Source organism: Nomascus leucogenys, chromosome 15 (genome assembly GCF_006542625.1).
Source record: "Nomascus leucogenys isolate Asia chromosome 15, Asia_NLE_v1, whole genome shotgun sequence".
Taxonomy (NCBI): Eukaryota; Metazoa; Chordata; class Mammalia; order Primates; family Hylobatidae; genus Nomascus; species Nomascus leucogenys.
In genome coordinates, this window is record NC_044395.1 from 104568713 (window position 1) to 104589456 (window position 20744).

The window sequence follows — 20744 nt, forward strand, 5'->3', positions numbered from 1 at the left end:
AATTCAACGTTTTTCTCCAGATGCTGGAGAAAGCGAAGCCTAAGAGCTTCCTAGGGGAAAGGTGAGTATTTTCAGAAGAACCACTTCCACCAGATGCCCTAATTCCAGAGGTGTTGGAAGCGCGCTGGCCTGGGAGTCAGGAGTCTGTGTTCAACGCCCAGCTCTTAACCATGATGAGAATCTAGTCTGCGTTCCTTCCTCAGTTTCCCTATTGGTGAAATGAAGTGCTTGGATTACAGTGAATTCTCCACAAGTTTCCTTCCTGAATCTTTTTAGAACTTTCGGGCCAGGCCACTTCTGGGTTGCTGCCAAGCTAGACTCCAGTGGGTCGGCTCTGGCCTTCCCTGCTCCTTCTCCCTCCTGAGGACTGCCCATCCATCCACAGCCCCACCGCCTTCTCTTTCGTTCCTTCCCAGCTTCTCCCCTCTCTAGCCCCTCTCCTTGGTGGAGCCTTCACCTTCTAAGTTTCCTGATAAGCCACAATCTTGGTGCCTTACTTGCTTTCATCAAACAGCCAAAAGGATTCTATGGACCATTTGCCCAAGCCTCCATTTTACAGATGGAAGGACTGAGGCCAGAGAAGGAGGGATTTCCTCAAGATTCCCTTGTGAGAGGGAGGCGCGGTCTTCCTGTAACCTCAGTCGGCCTTATCTTGTGCAGGACTAAATTCTTGGGGCGCCTAACTTTAAAAAAAAAAGTACTTTTTTGGCCTAATATAAGATTGATTCAAAAGTAATTGTGGTTCTCGCCATTACATTCAATGGTGAGAACCACGATTACTTTTTTTTTTTTTTTTTTTTTTGAGACAGAGTCTAGCTCTGTCGCCAGGCTGGAGTGCAGTGATGCAATGTCGGCTCACTGCAACCTCTGCCTCTTGGGTTCAAGCAATTCTCCTGCCTCAGCCTCCCGAATAGCTAGGATTACAGGCACGTGCTGCCATGCCCAGCTAATTTTTGTATTTTTATTAGAGACGGTATTTCACCGTGTTGGCCAGGATGGTTTCAATCTCCTGACCTCCTGATCCACCCACCTCGGCCTCCCAAAGTGTTGGGATTACAGGGGTGAGCCACCGCACCCAGCCCACAATTACTTTTGCACCAATACATAGAATTATGTTTCCCAATTGAGAGGACATCCGAAATGTTCAAGGAAATTAAGGTCATTGGAGGTAATCCAAGGGCCTCCAATACCCTAACTGACCTGATGAGGAGTGGGAGTGGAGGGGGTCCCTTCGCAGTTCTCTTTTCGTCAATGCTCTTGATGAAGAGTTTGTTGCTAATGTGTTTTTAACACCTTTCTAGCCTTTGCTAACCTCCCTTTCAAAGAGAAAGTGGGGCCTGAGCTTCAGCACCTCCTCAGGCAGCAGTATCTTGTTAGACTGTATTATTATTATTGTGGTTAAAGATACATTGTTAGAATTTAATAACACTTATTTTCATTGTATTTATTTTAATGGTTACCTTCTATTTATAGTAATGTGATGCTGGCTTTCCATTTATGGTAATAATTTAACATATCTTTTTAAAAACAAGCTCACTTAAGTAAATCAAAAAACATGAAAAAATAAGAGTTGATTTAGAGAAGCCTATTCAGCAGATGTCCTTAGCTAATGCACAGTTAGGGCCAGGTCCTCCATGGAGGCTGGAGAGAGGCTGAGGTCCGGGAAACTGACCTGGAACTGGAGTCACGGACCCAGCTGGTTGTCTAAGTTGTGCAGCGGGTCTGCACCCTCTTCCCCTGCGCCTGCCCCCTTCTGCCAAGCCCCAGACCCTTAGAGACTCTATCCCTCCCTCTGGCTGTCTCTGGTCTCCACTTCCCAAACTCCAGCACTCTCGCTGTGGGCTTCCCGTTTTTCCTCTTTAAATGTATGTGGCGCCTGGTGTCCAAGGAGGCTCACACGGGGCCTCTCCCAGCAGCATTCCACAAGTGCAGGGCCTTTGGGGTGCTCAGCCTCCACCCTCCATTCTGTTTTGGCAGCTGAAGGGTGAATGTGGGGCCCTTCTCCTCGTCCTCCTTTTATAGAAATTCCACCATCAGGGACTTGCTCCCGTTGGGTGAAACTTTGCTCACTATGGGTCCCTTTGAAACCGCGGATCCAGGGATTTTTCTTCCAGCCACGTGCCTACTCTAAGAGTCCCGGCAAGGCGGTGAAGTTCTTGAAAGGACCAGACATCCCCAAAGTCCTTACAGGGACGAATCCATTTCCTGGAATGTGGGCAAGGAAAGGCAGCCACTTCCAGCCTCTCCAAACTCTGGCTGGTGGCTGGGTGCAGTGCTACGTCTGTCATCTCAGCACTTTGGGAGGCTGAGGTGGGAGGATCATTTGAGGCCAGGAATTGGAGACCAGCCTAGGAAACATGGTAAGAGTCCAGCTTTGCAAAAAAAAAATAAAAATAAAAATAAACACACACACACACACACACACACCAAAAAGAACAACAGAAAACATTAGCGAGGCATGGCATGCCTGTGGTCCCAGCTACTCAGGAGGCTGAGGTAGAAGGATTGGATTGCTTGAGCCCAGGAGGTCGAGGCTACAGTAAGCCGTGCAGGAAGTTGGGCAACAGTGAGCTGTGCTTGTTGACCAGGCTCCTCCAGCCTGGTCAACAGAGTGAGAACTTGTCTCAAAAACAAAACAAAAACAAAAACAAAGAGACCCTCCTCCCACCAAACTCTGCCCAGTGGCCTGACTACCAACATTCATATACAAGACAGGAGCAGGGTCAACTCCTTCCTATCAGTCACTCCTTAGTGAGAATCAGCTGGCCAAGGGGCCTCCTGCAGAGCTGATGCGTGCTTGAATGCCGAGGGCCCACGGGGATGGGGTGTGGAAGCTTCCAGCTGGGACTCAAAACAGAGTTGCCAAGGGGAAGAGGAGTGGGCGATCCCAGCCCCTGTCATCAGCACTTTCACTTGGGCTGTCAGCTTTGATCTGCTTGCTTCTCCGTTTTGTCTGGGGCAGGGCCGGGTAGTTTAGAGGAGGATTAGAGGTTAAAAGTCTCAGGCAAGTCATGTCAGGGGTTGGGAGCCGGTGCTGCTGTGGCAGCAGTACGGAGAAGAAAAGATAAGCTCCCCAGCACCGCAAGAACCTCAGCCCTGAGGCCGGAGACACAGATGTGGCCCCTTGCAATCAAGTCATTTGCATCTGACCTGGGGTCAGGCCCCTCCATGCTGGAAGTCCCCTTTCTTATCTGCAAGTCAGAGGAGAGTGAGTTCCCCAGGCTTTCAACAGGTACTTCGCCCGGCAGCGGGAAGCCGTGGAGCCCGATCGGGACCGAGGATCTCACCCCAAGCCCTGCGTTTGGGTTCCGGGGTCAGCTGAAAGTTCCCCTGGAATAAACACTTCGGGTCCAGCATGCCCCTCTCCCCACTCCCGCAACGATCTTCCGAATTCAGACGCAGCGAGGGCCCGCGAGCAGAGCGGGAGGTGGTCGGAGGCGGAGGAAGGGGAGATGGGCAGAGGGTGGGCGCAGGGACCCCCAGACAAGGCCTGGACGCGGGGCTGGAGGCGGAGGCGGAGGCTGGCAGGAGGCTAGGGGCAGCCCGCGGAGACACGCTTCTCGACAGCAGCGGCGGCTGGAGCCGGGAGGGGCGGAGGTTTGGGGAGGAGGAGGGAGCGCGGGGGAGGGGAGGGACGGACGGCGGCGGAGGTGGGGCCGGCGGGCTGGCGGGCGTGCAGCTGCCGCCGGCGTCGCGGGGCTCCAGGCTGCGGGGCGGACGTAGCGCCGAGCGATCCACCGCGGAGCCGCGCGAGGCCGCCGGAGCCCCGGCCCCGGCCCCGGCCCCGGTCCCAGCCCCGAGCCCCGAGCGAGCACCGCCGCCTCGCGCCGCGGGTACCCGGAGGCGCCGCCACCGCCGGGAAGGCAGCCGGCGCCGGGCAAGTTGCGAGCGCGCCCCTCCGACCAGGAAAGTTTCCCCCCGGCCGCCGGCGGGAGTTGGCGCGGGGTCCGGCCGCCGCCGCTGGAAGGTATGGGGCTCCGCATCTCCGTGCCCTCCGCACGCCGCCGCCGCGTCCCCAGGGACCTGGGGACCCCCACCCGCCGCCTCGGGGGTGCTGCTGGACGCGGCGGGGGAGTGGGGTGGAGTAGGGATCCCGGGACGGTCCCGGGAAGCCCAGCAACCAAGTTCCAGTCAAACTAGCACGCGGGGGTCGGGGGGCCGGGGACGGTGTCGCCCCTTGCCTGCCCGGAGTCCGCCGAGGGCCGGGGGCTGCGCCGAGGACAGGTGCAGAGCCGGTGGGTTCCCAACGCTCCGGGTGGGGGAGTGGGGGCTTCTGGAGAACGGCGCGGGGTGGCAGGTGTGGTTGCAAGGTTCGGGGTTTCGGCCAGGGCTGCGCCCGGAAAGGGGCTGCTCGCCACGCCACCCGGTAGGACAGGGAGGGACCAGGGACTGGGAGCGGGGATCGGGGCCGGGAGGGCTGTGGGGCCCGGCAGCGGCACTGAGGGCGGGCTGCCTTTGGGGTCCCTGGCAGCGGGGCGGGGCGGGGCGAGGCGGGGCGGAGGCGCCACGCGTTCCTCCAGGACCCCCCCTTATTCCTTAGGAGTGTGCGGTTTGGGGAAGCGGAGACTCCATGGGGTGCTGGGTGGGTGGGAGGCTGGGGCATGTCCAGATTTAGGGGTAGGGTGCTCGGCTCCGGTGGGATCGCTCCGGCTCCGGGTCCTGCTGGAGTGAGGTGAGTGGGCTCCCGCCAGGGGGCGCACTGCCCCGGCCCTCGCCCGCAGGAAGCGCGTTCCGGCTCCTGCGAGGCAACTGCGCCGACATCCAGGACGCAGGGACCACAGACGCCCAACTTACGCGGGGTCCCGCCCCGAGGAGCCCGCCCTACACTAGCCAGACGGGGGAGCGGGACCAAGGGTGAGGCGAAGGGTTCACAGTTATAACTGCGCCGTGGGCTGGAAAGGCTGGAAGTCAGGATGTGATTTTTCTCGGGAAGGCTGGCAGGGCAAGTGGATGAGTAAGAAATTTACCCCCAGAAAAAGACGTAAGAAACTACAACTGCGAATTGGTGCAGAGAGAGTGGGTTGGGGAATTAACTTTTTGACGCTTCTTGGAGTTGCAGAAACCCAAACCCCAAAATGCATGCACCCTTTTTGTAAAAGTTGCATCTTTGTTCCCTGGATCTGGCCGAATCCCTGTCTGGTGAAGGCAGGATGGGGGTCTTGGGGTATCCTCTCTCTGGGCACAAGTAAACTGGGAGGCACAGGGCAGGCGGTGGTGGATGGGGCCTTAAAGACTTCAGCAGTCCAGGCTGAAGTGTTAAATTTCTCAGCAGTCAACGAGCTCTGGCCCCGACCCTCATCCCCTGGGTCTGTGGTCTCTAGGCCACATTCGTCTGGTCATTTCACAATTATTGGTGGAAATCTGCCCTGGGTCCCAGTTATCTGGCCTCAGGGTCCCTGTATGTTGAGTCTATGTGTCTGTGCCTTGGGAAGTCGACGGCTGCTGGCATCTCTGAGGAATGTCATCTTTGTCTTGTGTGGGGCTAACATTGAAGGGACACTGGAAGGACTATTGTCTCATCTTTCTCTCCAGTTCCCTCCCTCCTCCCATCACCCCAAGTGGGTGCAAAGGAGCAAATCATAGATTGTGCCATGGCCTCATTGTGGTTGGTAGAAGTTTTCATCTTTCTCTTGGCTGGTAACCTGTGCTCCTTGGGCAGCCCCCCTCGTGCTCCCATGTCCTTAATGTCCCTTACAAAGGTGGGGGAAATGGGGGTCCCTGAAAGAGATGAGGTTCCTTCGTTCAGTGTAGTCTGCCACATGTTTTTGTTGGATGCTACCGAAATGCTCCAGGACAAAGTTGCCCGTAAAGACAGATCAGCATAATTTTTATTTTGAATAGAAGAGGAGGAGGAGAGAGGAGAGAAAGGAAAGGGTGGAGAAGCCTGCTGTCTCTGGATAGGTCTTTAAGACATTCCAGGGGGCTGGAAAACAAAAGAAGTTTTTTTTGTTGTGTTTTGCTTTTAGTGACTCTTGTTTTTCTGTGGAGGGAAGCCTGCATGGACCAGCCCTGCCTGGGAACCTGCCTGGGAGCATGGGGCCCCTAGAAGGCCAGCGTTTCCCCTGTTCTGTCCCTCCCCTCTTCTCCCCACCCCCACCCCACTTTTCCTGAATTGGAGAGGGAATTGAAGCTCCCCAAGGGCTACTAAAGTCTGTGTTTGGGCTTAAAGTATCTTGTGTGGGTTCAGTCTTCTCCCAGGCAAACGCCAAGATCTCTGATTTAGCAACATTTCAAGTCTTGGACACTCTGTTTCCTTGTCTCCCTTGTGCCCAAACCCATTCAAACAGCCAGTATATGTGGTGCTTTTACCCAACCCTAGGCTGAAATGGTAGCACATCATTGAAGGCTCCAGGACACTTTCTAGAAGTGGAAGTTAGTTGGGTTTAGAATACCTTGGGGTTGGGTTTAGGACACCTTGGGCTGAGTCCAGGAAGGAACCCTCTGCCCTTTAAAAAATGAGATTTTAATGGTCTGAGGGGTGTGTTGGAGGGCAGGGCGCTGGGTAGGGACACGGGATTAATTGAAGGATGTGTGGGAGGGGGTGCCAGGAAGAGGGAAAATCGCAGATTTGAAATCTAGCTCTTCTGAGTCATCCATGTGGCCTTGGGCAAGTTATTTCCCCTCTTGAGCCTGCTTCTTCAGTCTGTAAAATGAATATATTGGCTGAGGAGATTCTGAGCCATCTTGCAACTTAGAGCAGGAGAGTCTAACCTTTTAGGGGGCTGGGAAGCCCTGCTCCATTCCTTCCGCCTTCCATTCAGTGGAAGGTGCCTCTCCGGGCTGGTTTGCCTCTCTCTGCCCGCCTGTACACAGCAAAATCCTGCGTTGAGTGAATGCAGCAGATTCAGAAACCAGCTCCTGTCATCAGAGCTGAAGGACAAAGTGCCCAGCAGTTTTGGGTAGAGAGGGGAATGTCTGTAAGCAGTCCCTGCTGGGATCCCCATGTTAGTCTGCAGGCTCGCTCCCCACTCTTCCTTGGGAAGAGCCCTTTCAGTTCCTGGGCTGCAGGTTTTAGGGACCTCTCCCTTTCAGGAGGGCTGCTCTTCTGGCCTATTTCATCAGCCATTGAGAGGGAAAATCAGGAACATGTGTTCATGCTCAGCTGGGGTGCAGCACAGGGAGGGGGCCTTGGAAACCAGCACTCTGGTCCCACGGAGCAGATGACACCCATTGATCAGGCATTTCTACCACCTGATGCCATTGAGCAAATGCACCAGCTTGGGCTCCTCCTGCCACCCGGTCTGGCACCTTGGACCTGCAGTAGCGCTCCATCTGAGGGAGTGGGGGTGGATCATGAAACACTTTTTTTTTTTTTTTTCTTTTTGAGACAGAGTCTTGCTCTGTTGCCCAGGCTGGAGTGCAGTGGTGCAATCTCGGCTCACTGCAACCCTCCGCCTCCTGGGTTCAAGTGATTCTCCTGCCTCAGCCTCCCCAGTAGCTGGGATTACAGGTGTGTGCCACCACGCCCGGCTAATTTTTTTTGTATTTTTAGTAGAGACGGGTTTCACCATGTTGGTCAGGCTGGTCTCGAACTCCTGACCTCGTGATTCGCCTGCCTTGGCCTCCCAAAGTGCTGAGATTACAGATGTGAGCCACCGCACCTGGCATTTGAAACACTTTTTATAAAGAATGGGAGAGTAAGATGGTGAGCCTGTGTTTGCAGCTGGCAGGGCTGGTCTTTCATCTGGGTACTTGTTGTCTTGAGATCCAGCTCTTGCCCCTGGTCTGCACCCGAGACTGCTGGCTTAATTCGTGAATTCAACAACTTGGAGAGGAGCAAAAACGTGTTCACTGGTGGTGGGCAAGTGTGTACAAAAGGCAACGGGATGGAGCAGAAAGGTAGCTGAACCAGGCACTGGGAGACTTGTGTTCTAGCCCTGATACTGTTACAGATGGAGCGATGTGGCCTTGTGTGAGTCACAGCCCCTCTCTGAGCCTCGGTTTCTCTATTTCTTTAGAGGCAGCAGTGCGTGGTGGTTAAACTGCCTGGATTTGCCTGTTGGCTTTATCCTTCATATCAGTTGTGTGACCTTAGACCATTCAACCCCTGGTGCCTCCATCTCCTGATTTGTAAAATGGAACTAGTAATACCCCATCAGATTGTTGTGGATAGTCTTTGAGATAAAACTAGTAAAACGTTTAGCATAATGCCTGGCATATAGTAAGTGATCAATAAGTGTTCACTGTCATCATCATTGTCATGATTATCATTATTACTATTATTGTGAAATGGGAGGGATTAACTTTGGTCCTTTCTAGTTTTATGGGGCCTGGATTATGTGTGTGTGTGTGTGTGTGTGTGTGTGTGAGAGAGAGAGAGAGAGAGAGAGAGAGAGAGAGAGAGAGAGAGAATCTGTCTTTGGGGTAGAAGGCAAGGGTGAATAAGTTGCTTTTTTGGTTCTTTCCTTCCTTTCTCTGCCTCATTGAGGGACTCCTGAATCTTGTGGCTATGCTCATGGTAGCCCCGTCCCCATGGCAAGAAGCCCAATTTGACGTCACTGACAATATCCTGGCTCCTGGCAGTTGAGGGATGATATTTCATCAGCTAGCATTTGCCTGTCCTTTCCCTTCCACCCTTTGTTTCCCACCCTTCACCATGGTATGAAAACCATATGTGCAGATAATGTGTTTAAGCTGATCAGCCTCTCCCAGAGTCACCCAAATAAAAGGCCATCTTCCTAGAAGACACTTTCGACTTTAAGATAAATAATCTGGTTCTTCTGTTGTGTTGCTTTATGTCTGGCTGGCCCTGAATCCCTTTTTGTGTTCTGCCCATGGTCTGCTCCAAGGACGTGGGCTGGGCCAGGTCTGTGGTCTAAAGCTTTGGACCTTATTGGCCATGCTGGCTGGGGCAGCCTCTTCCAGCAGCTTGGGAGGGGACAGGCCAGGCTGGGCCTCTGCCTCATCTTGTTCCAGCACGGCTGCTGCTCTGAGATATCCCAGAGATGATTATCATGGGGGCAGACACTTGGGGAATGCTGCCGTCCGCCAGGAGCTTGACAATGCTTCATCCTGTCTCCGCCTACAAGGATGGTTTAGGTACTGCCCCCATTCTGTAGATTAGAGAGTGAAGGCTCAGGAAGAATTCAGAGTAAGTGGTGGGATTGGGATTTGATCCTTGGTTGATCTGATTCTCTTATCCTGTGTGCTAAACCACTATATTCTATTTCCTCTTGTATCAAAACCTCCTGTGAGCCGAAAAGCCCCAGGAATGATATCTCTTAGACTGAATCAAGCCCCCTCCTCCCCACCTTTGATCATCTTCCAGGCTCAGAGCACCTTATGAGATTCCGTTTTTGTCCCGCATGGATTACTCAGGCATCTTGGGGACAGTGATGAGTAAGAGTTTTTTGGGACACGGCTGCTTATGGAGGGGTTAGAGGGGGGAATGATCTTATTAAACAACAAAAGGTTGTAATGGAAAGAGGATGCATATTGGAGTCACAGATCTGAAATTTGAATCCCGATTCTGCAGTTTACTGGCTGTGTGGCCTTGGCTTCCTTATCTGTGAAAATCAGAATAACAGCAACCACAGATGACTCTAAAATCTCGGTGGCTTAACAACACGATTAACTCCTGATCACATTACTTGTCTAACATGGGTCCCTGTTCCTCACAGTCACTCAGGGGGCCCAGGCTCCAAAGATGATGAGTCCACCATCTTTGTAACTGCCCCTTCTAAAGTATGTGGCATCGAAAGTTACTGCACATGAGGAAGAGGGAGAAGGGAAAGCCACACTAATACTCAACTGCTTTGGCCAGGAGGTGACACACATCACTTCACCTCCAGCACCTTGGTCAGAACTGTCATCTGGCACCAAACCAGCCCCCAGGGAGGCTGAGAATGTAAGGAAGTACATGGATATTTGATGAGCACTAAGTCTCTGCATTTACATTTACCCTAGTGGAGTGCTTTAAGGATCAATTGAGATGATGCATTTAAAGCTTCTAGTATAGACCTGGTATGTTGTTGGTTGTTAACACATAGAAGCTTCCTTTCCCTAATAATCCCTGATGTGCATTGTTCTTTATAGATTACAGACTGTGTATATTGAAATTATTTCTGGGCAGATCATATTATGCCTATAACATACCAGAGGGAGGTGAGTCCATGCATGGCAAGGGCACTATAAGCCAGGCCCTGAATCTTCAGCCCAGTTCTCCCATGACTTCCTTTGGCTTTACTGAAATTTGCTGCTCTGAGAACTTTTTCCAGCATGTCTCCTAGGATCTTTCAGAACCCACTTCTGCTCCTGTCTCCTCCCCACATTCTTCAATAGGGTGGAGTATCTGTATTCATTTTATGGATGGTGAGGAGGGGAGGTTGCAGGAACTATCTGGAAACTAAGGGAGAAGGGTCTGGCCATGAGGTGAGACAAGCCAGAGTCTTAGGTATTCATAGGGAGAGCCATAAGAATTTGGGCCCCACATTTGGGCCGCTTTGGGAATTACTGTGCAGCCAAGCTTTGGGGTACCCCTCCAAGGCACACCTGGTGCTGCTACCTGCAGCTCCCATCCACCTACGTACCTCCATGCTGGCCCATTGTGTCCTTGTGAGAGTGGGCAGGGAAGTGGAGGGTCCTGCTATAGTTTGGTTTGTTTGACCCTCCAAATCTCATGTTGAAATTTGATCCCCACTGTTGGAGGTTTGGGGGATGTTTGGGTCATGGGGGCGGATCCCTCCTGAGTGGCCTGGTGCCCTTCTTCAAGTGAGTTCTCATGCTGTCAGTTCCCAGGAGAGCTGATTGTTAAAGAGCCTGGCTCCTCCCTCCCCTCTCTCTTGCTTCACCTCTCACCACGTGATCTCTGCACATGCCAGCTCCCCTTCACCTTCTGCCCTGAGTGGAAGCAGCCTGAGGCCCTCTCCAGAAGCACATGCTGGCACCATGCTTCGTGTACCACCTGCAGAACCATGAGCCAAACAAACCCTTTTCCTTTATAAATCACCCAGCCTTGCATATTTCTTTATAGGAACACACACGGACTAAGATGGGGCCCTAGGAGGCTTTCCAGGTCTGCTTTTCTGTGGACAGTAAGATGTCCAGACCTAGGTTCAAATCCTGACTGCTCTACTTAACACTTGTTCATCTCTCTCAGCCTGTCTCAGTTTTCTCCTCCGCAAAATCGCAAGAATATAGGAAAGCTAAAAAGCGAGTCAAGTACCTGGCACATGGTAGGTGTCGTGTTTGCACCTCTTCTCTCCCCCTTGAGTAAGAGGAAGAGCTGCCCTTGGCAAGGGAACAGTGAGTGCCTGGGGAGGTGCTAGAAGTGGGCACATGTGCTTGGACTCCTGGTCCTTAGAAGGAGAGGCACCCACTTCCCTTCCCAGCAGCCTTGGGCTGGACTCTTGTGTTGAACTAATATGGCTTCCATTTGAAAGGGGAGAAGAATTTGGAGCCCTGGGTCTTGGATTTAGACCCATCTTTTCATGTCTAACTCCCACAGCGGGTGCAGGGCTGGGGGTGCTGCTGAGAGAGGCTCCTCTACCCTGCCCTGTGTTGCTGCCTTTCCTTCTGGGGGGACAGATTGCAGCGTGCTCTAATGGGCCAAGTGCACTGGGCCACCTGCTGCCTGACATTTAGGGCTCCCCCAGTAGGGCAGGCCCAGGGAACTTGCTCATTGGCTGGCGTCTTAGCCCTTGGGGAATGAGGCATTTCTCCAGTCCAAACAGAAACACCGCCCTCCATGGTACCGGTGGAGAAGAGCTGGGCAGGTTGGACCCGGGGAGTGGAGGGGCCTGTGGTTAGGAAGAGGATGGTCTCTCAAGACAGGATTCTGAGATGCGCATTCTTCTCCTGAGCATAGTGGACACTTGTTCCTGGGGTCATCGAAGAGTGTAGCCTTCCCCTGCAGCTGGATTTATGCTGACTCAGGCACAGAGGCCAGGGATGGCTGTGACTGTGGCACCTTGGGGCCCTCAGGCACCTCACTCACTCCTGCATCCAGACCTTAGCTTCTGTGGTGCAGGGGCAGCAGCTCTGAGGCAGCTCCAGAGCCCTTTGAGGTGGCTTATTGGTTTCCTGCGGCAGCCGTGACAGCACCATAAACTAGGTGGCTTAAAACAACAGAAACTTATTCTCACAGTTCTGGAAGCGAAAAGCCTGCAGTCAAGGTGTTGGCAGGAACATGCTCTGCCTGAGGGCTCTAGGGAAAGGTCCTCTTTGCCTCTTCCTAGCTTCTGGTGGTTACTGGCAACCCTCTGTGTTCTTTGGCTGGTAGATGCCTCCCTCCATCATTGCATGACATTCTTCCTGTGTGTCTGCTTCTCCTTTTCTTATAGGGACACCAGTCATGTTGTATTAGGGCCCACCGTAATGACCTCCTCTTAACCTGATTACATCTGCGAAGTTCCTGACAGCCAGGGGTTAGGCTGTCAACATATCTTTTTGGGGTACACAGATCAATCCATAGAGGTGGTAGTAGTATTGCTCTATTTACAGTCAAAGAAGTCAGCACAAAAAGGTTATGTAATTTGCCCAAGTTCATACACCTATACAACTAGTAAGTATTGGCAAATTACTCTCTATGCATTTCATTCCTCTTACTATTACAGTAGGTTTGTACACCTACCTCATAGCCTAGTCCTGAGCATCAAAGGAGGTGAATGTCTGTGTCAAAACACACTCTGTCCACAGCTAAGTGTTTGCCGGTTGTGTTATTCATCTCTGCTGCCTGGATGGGATGCCTCCCAGGAACCATCAGCATATAGAAATTACAACCAGCTGGAGCTAGAATGTTTTCTAGAAATAATTGTTTGAGTTGACTGAATGAAAGGCACCACGTACATTCTTTCAACTCGCCTTTCTGGAGTTGCCTGCCAGCTCCGTCTCCTCGCAAGTTGAGAATATCAGTTGAGATGGATTTTTCTTGCTTGGTGTTTTTGCTGGGTTCCATTTTAGCACCAGAAGTCACGGTGACTTTTGCAATTTGGGCTTCTCTCCCCAGGAGAGTATCTGGGCATCTGAATAGGGAGGGTCCCTGGGAGGCTCAGGAGATGACTCTCAGGTCCGAGCCCTTCTCTCCGGGCTCAGGAGGGTCTGGGGGTTTAGCTGTGGAGGCTGGAGGACTCTGATATGCAGCCTCATCTGGGTGCAAGGAAGCAGGGGAGGCAACCTGCTGTGGAGGGTTAGGATACATTCTGAACGCAGCACCTGGGTTCAAATGCCAGTTCAGCCTCACACTATGACCTTTGTTTGATCTTTGACAAATCACTTAAGTTCTCTCTGACTCCATTTTAACTCATAGGTTTGATTAAAATGCATAAATATATCTCTTGGGATGGAATGTGGTACATGAAAAGTATTCAATGAATGTTAGGATTACTTTAAATATTTTATTTGTCATCTGTTTTCCTCCATAGAATGAGGGCGGAGATGTTTCTGTTTGGTTTTCCATGGAGCCTGCAGCATGGAGCTCAGTGCCTGGGGTTGAACGGATGCTCACATGCTGAATGAATGAGGAAATGAATGATTGAATGGGTAGATTCTTAGCTATAGCTTCTTTGGGATTCCATCCCTCCTTGCTATGTACCAAGGCCTCTGCCCCTAAGCCCCTCTTATGTGGGGGCATGGGGAGGCCATAGCACCAAAGCCCAAAGGGAGCCGTAGAATGCCATGAAAATGCTCAGGGCATCCAGGACAGAAAGGCCACCTCATGGACGCAAAGGACAAGTTGGGTTGGGGGATGAGGAGAAGCTGAGAAGGGGGTCTGGGAAGATTGTGGTCACCGCAGGAAGCAGGTCATGGTGGCTGAGTGGGAAGATCACATTCAGAATGTGGGGTTTCTCCCATGACACAGCCACCAGAGGCACTCCCCGACGTCTCCAGCACACCAGAAAGGCCCGCCCTTCCCCAGTGTGATAAATCAATAGGCGTACCTCATTTTAGGGAGCCCGATCTATGAAAATGCCAGCTGGATTCAAAAGTCTGCATTCAGCCGGGCGCGGTGGCTCATGCTTGTAATCCCAGCACTTTGGGAGGCCGAGGCGGGCGGATCACGAGGTCAGGAGATCGAGACCACGGTGAAACCCCGTCTCTACTAAAAATACAAAAAAAAAATTAGCCGGGAGTGGTGGCGGGTGCCTGTAGTCCCAGCTACTCGGAGAGGCTGAGGCAGGAGAATGGCGTGAACCCGGGAAGCGGAGCTTGCAGTGAGCCGAGATCGCGCCACTGCACTCCAGCCTGGGGAACAGAGCGAGACTCCGTCTCAAAAAAAAAAAAAAAAAAAAGTCTGCATTCAACTTATAGACAAGTTAACTCTAAGGTTCCCACTGCTTCCTTCTGCCTTAAAAAGCAATACAGAAGTTCAGCTTACACACTTTGTTAGGAAAACATCTGTTGTGTAATGTGGTCGTGTTAGCCGCCTTGCTTAAAACCCTTCGATGGATTCTCCGTTGTGTTCAAAAGGCTTTCATGTGGCCTCTGCCCCCTCCCCACCCAAGCCTCACGCCCTCTTCTCCAGCCCATCTGCCGCTTGTTTTCTTCTCTTGCCTCTACCTTCATGGACCAATCTTTGTGATCTTCCTCCCCTGGACTGCTTTTTCCTCCCTCTTTAGTTACGTGACTCCTCCTCATCCTTTGGATCCCAGCCCCCGCATTACCTCCTCCAGGAAGTCCTCCTTGACTTCCTAATGGGCCAAATTTCCCATCTGTAGGCTCAGATGGCTCCACAGTCCTCTCCTTAGTGGTGTTTAGTCACTCTTGGATGATTATTGACTTCTCTGTGTAATTTTTTTTTTTAACATTTATTTCCTCCACTTTGGTGTAAGCCCAGGAAGGCAGGGGCAGTGCCTGTCTGTTCATCCTTGTATCCCAGGCACCTGGTAGGGTCTCAGAAGGTGCCTGAGAAATCCTCCTGCCTTCTCTCCATTTTCTCCTCTGCAAGCCAGTCTCTTTTAGGTTGTTCTGGTGGTTACTGGTAATCCTACGTGTTCTTTGGCTTGTAGATGATCACAGCTAATATGTGTTGATTACTTGCAGGGTGCCAGGCCCTCACAAATCAGATCTCATGCACCAATAGAAGAGCTTTTTACAGTGGGAATGCTGGGGCCCCCCTGGCTGGAGCCCCAGCTTTATCACGTACCTGCTCTGCAGCCTTGGACAAGCTGCTCAACCTCTCTGTGCCTCATTTTCCCATCATAAAATGTGACTAAATATAACACATAACTTATGAGTTGTGAGGATTATATAAATTAATTCATGTAATATTTGTTTCTCCAGTTTGGGAGGCTGGAAGTCCATGACCATGGTGTTGGCAGGTTTGGTTCCTTCTGATGTCTCTCTCCTTCAGATGGCCACTTCCTCACCGTGTCCTCACACAGCCTTTCCCTGGTGTCTCCTGTGTGTCCAGAGCTTCTCTTCTAAGAATACCAGTCAGATTGGATTAGGACCCTTAAGGCCTCATTGTAACTTAATTACCAAAACATTCATATTCCAAAGTGCTAGGGGTTAGGGCTTAAATATGAGTGTGCAGGAAGCACAATTCAGCCGCTAACATCTTCTAATTCAGTACTCTATCCCCATTTTATGGTTAAGAAAACCAGGGCACAGACAGGTTAAGTCACTTGCCCAAGGTCACACAGCTGCTCAACAAGTATAGGAGTGTAAAACCCAGGTAGTCCGAACCTGGAGCCCGCACTCCACCACCAGACGGTCTGTTTCCTGGCTCTGCTCCTCTGCGGATCCTCACAGTCTTCCCTTTTGGAGCTGGTTTGTTTCTTAACAGCAGGGTGGAGAGGAAATCAGGATCCAGGGGCCTTGGTGACTTCTCTCCTGGCCCTTTGCTCCCATCCAGCCTTGAATCCCTCGTTTGGTGGCAGCTGCCAAAACTACGAGGGAATGGGGACCTTTACTTCTGCACCTAGGCTGTGAGGGACGTGGGAAGGTAGTCAAAGATCCCAGGAAGTGAGGGGGGTTTCTTGATTCCAGGGTTTCCCTCTCTCCATATCTTTTTTTTGGATTTTCCAGGAGTTATCTGCTCTTCGAAAATAATCATGTCTGGCTGGGCGCTGTGGCTCATGCCTGTTAATCCCAGCACTTTGGGAGGCTGAGGTGGGCAGATCACTTGAGGTTAGGAGCTCGAGACCATGCTGGTTAACATGGTGAAACCCTGTCTCTACTAAAAATAGAAAAAATTAGCCGAGCCTCATGGCGGTTGCCTATAATCCCAGCTACTCGGGAGGCTGAGGCAGGAGAATCACTTGAACCCGGGAGGCAGAGGTTTAGTGAGCTGAAATTACGCCAATGCTTTCCAGCCTGGGCCACAAAGCCAGGCGAGACTCCATCTCAAAAAGAAAAGAAAATCATCACGTCTTCCTGGTAAAAGACTTAGGAATAAATAAAGAGTAACATAGCAAGAGAATATGGAAATAAAACCAAAGCATATTCAATGGAAGGTCACTCTCAGTCTTACACCAGTCTCTGTGCCCAGAGATAGCCCTGGGCTGCTCCTAGGGGTTTCCAGCCTGCCTTTAGGCCAAGAGATTGAAGCTGGTGCTTGAGATTGGAGGAACCGGAGGGAACAGCTATTCACCGAAGCCATAGAGGTTCTCCTGGGTGGACCACGGGACATGGGAGAGGCACGTCCTTTTGGGATGGGTGCCTGGCATGCCACTGCGTGGCCAGCCGTGATGCAGTCATTCCCGACTGGTGGATCGAGCTGCTTGTCTCATGCACACCCCTTTCCTGTTGTCCCACCAAACGGACAATCTGCAGAGACACTTATGGTAGGGTGGCCACTGCGTCAATGGCCTATTCTCTTTGTCATGGTTGCCTGGCCCTCTCCGATCTCTTCCCGCCCCTTGCCTATCCCAGCTTGGTCCCCGCAAATGTCATCTTGGCCTTTTCATCTCTGGGGGTGCAGGGGCCTGAGCTAGGTGGGGTTTGGGAAAGAGCCCTTGGGACCCTTTGGGGAGGATGTGTGACCGGGAGACCCGTGGGTCAGGACAGAGGGCATCTCTACCTTCCTCCATTGTGCGATGAGGGTGTCGGTTGGCAGATCAAAGGGCTTTTTGTTGTTTTATTTTCCTTTCCAGAGCCTTCTTGCTGGGCAAGCAGGCTGTACAACCAAGGGGAACAGCTGCCACCGGTGTGTCCTGTGAGAGGGCAGGGCCAGCCAGGGGCGTGGGGCACCTGGTGCTGCTGAGGGACTGGGACTAGGCCACAGGTGGGAGCTTTCCCTGGGGGACTCTGCACCTAGAAGCTGATGGGGACGTAGTGGCCGAGCTCAGAGGCTGTGGGCCCTCAGCAAGACAGGGACACCTGGAAATGCCAAGTATTAGCAAAGAATTGGGGGAGTTGCCCCACAACCCCACCCTAGCCTGTGAATTTCTGTCTTCCACGGTTCCTCAAATGGAGTGATGGAGGGAGCACTGGACTGGGAGTCCAGAAAGCCTGATCTCTAAGTCCAGTCTTGGTTTGGTTCCCTCTGGACTTCTGTTTTGAGACGGAGTCTCTCTCTGTCGCCTAGGCTGGAGTGCAGTGTCGAGATCTCGGCTCACTGCGACTTCCACCTTCCAGGTTCAAGCAATTCTCCTGTCCCAGTCTCCCAGGTAGCTGCAACTATAGGCATGCACCACCACACCCGGCTAATTTTTTTGTATTTTTAGTAGAGACGAGGTTTTGCCATCCCTGTGGATTTCTGATATCCCATCCGCATCACGGGAGTGGGGCTGCTTGTTCTCCTTTTAACTCCAGAGCCTCTGGGTCTCCCCTGAGAGTCTTGAACGGGGAACATGACCTCGGAGCCTCGCGTTCCCTGGAGAAAAGCTCTCAGGAAGCCGAGGCGTGGTTGTTGATGGAAGTGGGGATGTTGTTTAAATAAATTAAGAGCCAAAGAGGACAATCCATGGCATTCTTTTCAAGAGCTGGGATGATATGCATAACATTTCCTCCCTTTCATTTGATAATTTTTCCTTCTCAAAGCAGTTTAATGAAAGAAAAGTGTCTAAAGATTGGCTGCACAATGAGCTCAAATAAAAATATTCTTTTAAAAAGCTGGTTGCTATGTAATCGAATTTAAATAATGGGCAATTTTTGTTTCTTCATAGTCTAGCCACTCACAAAGGTCTATTCAAACCTGTCTCAGACGTGTGTGTGTGTGTGTGTGTGTGTGTGTGTGTGTGTGTAAAGAAAAATAACCTTACTGATAGAATCTTTTTGGAAACAAAATAATGATGATGATAATGTAGTTTCAGTTGTGTGTGTGAGTTCATGTGTGTCTCCTGGTGAGACATACAGGATTAACATGAAACGCGCTGCTAGAAGGAAGTTCTGAAGGCAGCTGTAGAGTCCTCCTGGCATTTGAATGGGTGCTGTGAGCAAGAGAGGCGAATTCTAGTTTTGGAGTCCCAGGGATCTGGGTTCAAATCCTGGGTCGGCCCCTACCAGCCACATGACCTTTGGCAAGTTATTTATTCCCTCTGAACCTTAGTTTCCTCATCTAGAAAAAAGGGACAGCAAAAACAAGATCAAGTGCCTAGCCTGGCGCTGGGCATGGGAGCAACCTGCCAGGTTGGCCTCTCCCCTCCCCTCTGCACCCTTCTCCTTCCTCTCCTCTCTGTGCTCTCTCCCCACTCCCTTCCCTTTTTTTCCTTTTCCTCTCCAGAAACAGCAGAGTTTTTCCATATACACACCAGACTCATATACGTTATAGCTCATTCAATGCCCAGCAATCCAACTGGAGTGGGATTTTCATCTCCATTTTACAGAATGGAGACCTTGAGGTGCTGCAGCTGTGGAACTGGGTAGATCACCCAGCAGGTGGAGGGGGTGTGAGAAACTGGAAATATTTGTCTGAAGCATAGCAAGGCCTGGCCTTTTCCGTTGTATGGAAATTTTTGCCTGGGAGGTATGTGGAATGCAGAAAGGGTCCTTGGTGTTGCTTCTTGTAGCCTGCCTCACCCCTCCCCTCCCCTCCCCTTCCCTTCCCTTCCCTTTTTCCCTTCCCTTTTTCCCCTTCCCTTTTTCTTTTCCCTTTTTCCCTTCCCTTTTTCCCTTTACTTTTTCCCTTCCCTTCCCTTTTTCCCTTCCCTTTTTCCCTTCCCTTTTTTCCCTTCCCTTTTTCCTTCCCTTCCCTTCCTCCCTTCCCTTCCTTTCCCTTTTTCCCTTCCCTTCTCTTTTTCCCTTCCCTTCCCTTCCCTTTTTCCCTTCCCTTCCCTTCCCTTTTTCCCTTCCCTTTTTCCTTCCCTTCCCTTTTTCGCTTCCCTTTTCCCTTCCCTTCCCTTCCTCCCTTCCCTTCCTTTCCCTTTTTCCCTTCCCTTCCCTTCCCTTTCCCTTTTCTCTTCCTTTTTTCCTTCGCTTCCCTTCCCTTCCCTTTTTCCCTTCCCTTCCTCACTTCCCTTTCCCTTTTTCCCTTCCCTTCCCTTCTCTTTTTCTCTTCCCTTCTCTTTTTCCCTTCTCTTTTTCTTTCCTCCCTCCCTTTTCCCTTTTTTCCTTCCTTTCTTTCCTCCCTCCCTTTTTTCCTTCCTTCCTTTCCTCCCTCCCTCCCTCCTTCCTTCCCTCCCTCCTTTTTTCCTTCCTTCCTTCCTTCCCTTTCTTCCTCCCTCCCTTCCATTGTGTGCAGTAGACTTTTGCTGAAGGTTTGAAGCTGAGGGTCGTCCATCCAGAAGGTAGTGGCATCATCATCCAGCCCAGCAGTGCACAGTGGACTGGTCTGTCTTAGAAGCTGCTCAGCCATACCCGCCATAGGAGCGCTCCCGGGTCCCTGACTCAGACTCCTCTTGTTCACTTCTCATGTCTCAAGCTTCTTCCTTGTCTCAGGCCTGCTCTGTCCCTCTCTCAGAGGCCACCTGAGGACACAGAGTGTTTCTGCTCCCCTGGTCTCACTTGGAGGAGCCCCTGCCCCCAGCGTGCTGACTCAGGCTTGGTACCACTAATATGAAGAGAGCAAGAGGGTGGGAGGAGATGGCCTCTCCAGCACCCAGCTCCTCATCCTTTCCTGCCATCCGCTCTCCCATTGACAGAGACCCTTTCTTATGGGCCCTGGCTGAGGACATGGATGGACCCACCAGGCCGGGGCCTCCTTGTCTTGGACCTGCAGAGGGACTGCCTCATGGGGGGGCTGGCATCTGCTCTCACACTCCTGTTGCTGCCTGATTCCCTGGGACTGAATTACGCATCAATACACAGAGGCTTCTTAGGAAACATCCTTCTCAGAGTCCTCCCCGGGGGCCGGCAGACCACCTTCCTGAGTCACCTCTGCCTGCCTGCCTCTCCTGTCGGTTAGGGGAAGCTGTCAACAAAAGCAGCACTTCCTCCTACAAATTCAGCAGCCGATGATGCATCTGGGCACATATGAATGCGCTCAGATGGGTTCTGTCGGGCCCTGAACTTGTGCCTTAAGCCATCACCAAGGTTTGCGTCAGGAAAAGTGTGACATTAAAGGCAGAGCGTGACAATGTCTTTGGGGTGAGGGGCAGCAGGATTAGACCAAGCACTTTTGCCAGTTCAGTGGGCAATGGAAAGAGCCGTGGGGTGCAGTGGTTAGAGCCGAGGCCTGGGGTCAGGACATCGTGGATGCATTCCAGCCCTGTCTCTCTCTGGTTTGTGTGACCTCGGGCTGGTTACGTCTTGGTGCATCCTTGTCCTTCCACGTGACGTGGGACAACAGCAGGCAAGTGGCTGGGGAGAAGCCGAGAACGGCGCTGGTGGGGCTTCTGCAGGAACAGCCGAGTCCTCGGAAGTTTGAGGCCTCGTGGGAAGATGTGTGCTCTGAGCTAGGAAATCCCCAGCTTTCGAGCTGCCCT

The 20744-nt window shown here is 52.0% G+C and overlaps 1 protein-coding gene across 4 annotated transcripts in view; it reads left to right on the plus strand.

Annotated features, from left to right (window-relative positions):
* Positions 1 to 3678: 3678 nt before the first annotated feature.
* TSPAN18 (tetraspanin 18) overlaps positions 3679 to 20744 on the plus strand; it is a 202237-nt gene continuing 185171 nt past the window's right edge. For 2 of the 4 annotated variants that reach the window (XM_030828680.1, XM_030828676.1), the window contains exon 1: positions 3823 to 3967. The gene's annotated coding sequence lies outside the window, so the exon portion shown is untranslated. Of the gene's footprint in view, positions 3968 to 4778; positions 4855 to 20744 lie in introns of those variants that run through there. The other 2 variants (XM_030828679.1, XM_030828677.1) reach the window with 2 other exon arrangements.